This window comes from Numida meleagris, chromosome 4, assembly GCF_002078875.1.
Source record: "Numida meleagris isolate 19003 breed g44 Domestic line chromosome 4, NumMel1.0, whole genome shotgun sequence".
NCBI classification, from domain to species: Eukaryota; Metazoa; Chordata; class Aves; order Galliformes; family Numididae; genus Numida; species Numida meleagris.
In genome coordinates, this window is record NC_034412.1 from 53,869,615 (window position 1) to 53,871,457 (window position 1,843).

The 1,843-nt window shown below is 37.7% G+C and overlaps 1 long non-coding RNA gene across 1 annotated transcript; it reads right to left on the minus strand.

The window, feature by feature from the left end:
- Positions 447-1,614, minus strand: LOC110399032. Its single transcript, XR_002438840.1, has 3 exons — positions 1,532-1,614; positions 1,111-1,414; positions 447-698 (listed from the first exon to the last, which is right to left on the minus strand). It is a non-coding gene; the product is annotated as an uncharacterized LOC110399032 (long non-coding RNA).

A 1,843-nucleotide genomic window follows, 5' to 3' on the forward strand; every position in this document is an offset into this window, starting at 1 on the left:
TACCTTTCTGCAAAAAGCATATTATGGTTTCTGTGGATGCTGATCTGTTTTGTTAGAGGTCTCAAGTTTATTATAGCGGGTGGGAGGTGAGGATATGTTCTTCAGCTGGGGTCATGTGGATTTATGTAAGGAATATATCTTGTGGACTCTCCAGGGTGCAATGGTCATGCCAACGTTGTCTGCAGTACTGCAGTTGTATGCGATAACTAATACTTCTTGTCCTGTACCTGTTTCTTTTTTTTTTTTTTTTTCTTTTCACTATTTGACAGTAATTGTAGCTTTGAGACAGACATGTTTCCTTAGTGTACCCCCTGCTGTCACCTGCCAAACCTAAACATTTCTCTATTCCTGGTTCTGCTTTTACTTTTAGATTTGTCTCTTCAAGGTCTGGACAATCATAATAACGTACTTTTTAGTGCCACGAATCAGACTCTTGCTGAGCAATATGATTTTATAAGTATATACATTGAGGAAAGCATCCTTTTAGATAATATTTCTGTTAGTGAAAAATCAAAAGAAAAGACTTAATTTTGGGTTGGTTTGAAATGAGTCTTTCTGGGACTGAGGTATTGTGGTTGTCATTGAGCTGCAGTTGTTAATGTTCCTTTTTCTTCCTAAAGCTTGTCACCTGGATTCATTGAGGTTCCCAGTGTTTGCCATAGCAATGACACACATCTCTAATGGTGATCCTTGAAGACCTGCAGAACAGAAATTAGCTCTAATGATACGTTACACAGCAAAGGCAGTGTCACAAAAGGGCAATATCAAGATTATATGGACAACCTTAAAGGTGTATTGCCTAGATCTTGAGTGCTTGTCTATAACAGAAGTGTTTGTCATTTCTGCAGCTTTGATTATTTGTAGCACTGTAAAATAGCTGAAATTCTGTGATGCTGTGTTACACAGACATTTCTGAATGAACAGCAGAGACCTTTTGGCTGTCATAGCTGATAAATGCAGACTCTAGAAAAGCAGACCCAATTCCCAGTTCAGACATGTTGGGATCCTCAGAGGTAGTTTACTCCCAGTTGTTTTTCAAAGTGGTTCAATAGCAATTTTCTCTCCCTGCCCCTTGGTTTCTCTTCATCCTAAGTTGGTTTTTCATTTTACCTCTTTTTCTGCTCTTTTGAGTTTTCCAGTTACAGCTGATTGCACCAGTCTTCCAAAAGCTTCTCATCTAACTTCAGCTTTTGCAGCCATCTCTTCCTCTTTTCAGATGCTCAGTCCCTTGCTGCCAGTTAGGGTTTCAGCTTTCTATTTTACAGCCTCCTTTCTTTGTCAGGAGTGAATCTCACTGCTGATTCCTTGCTTTCAGAAGATATCAGAAGATACTGCCATACAGTTGCTAATTTCTCAATATGATTTGATCAAGTGTGTTGCATTGAAGATTTTCTGTTTTGTTTTTTTTTTTTTCCTGTAAGGACAGTGGAAACTTTTTATCTTCTGAACTACCAGTGTGAAATTGAACTGCATTTCCATAACATTACTGCCACTCATTGAAAAAGTTGTTCAAATCTGACTTTTCACTTACTTTTAATAGGGGGAAGCAAATGTGTTTTTTGTAATAAAATCTGTTTCCAATTTTCAGAAACAATGGAACATTATTTCTGAAGCCCCACCTGCAGAAAAACAACAAAAACAAACAGCCTGAGGTAAACACCTAGCAAAGGAATTTCTGGCAAACTAGTTAATTTGGCAAAGCTATGAGTAATTGAAAGAAAGATCTTGTAACAAGACGTGTCAGAGAACTTTAAGCATTAGTGTTACTGCCAGTTTCATCTACATTATACAGCATTCTCTTCATGCTGCGCTGACCTTGCTTCTTTTTAATGAATCTAGATTT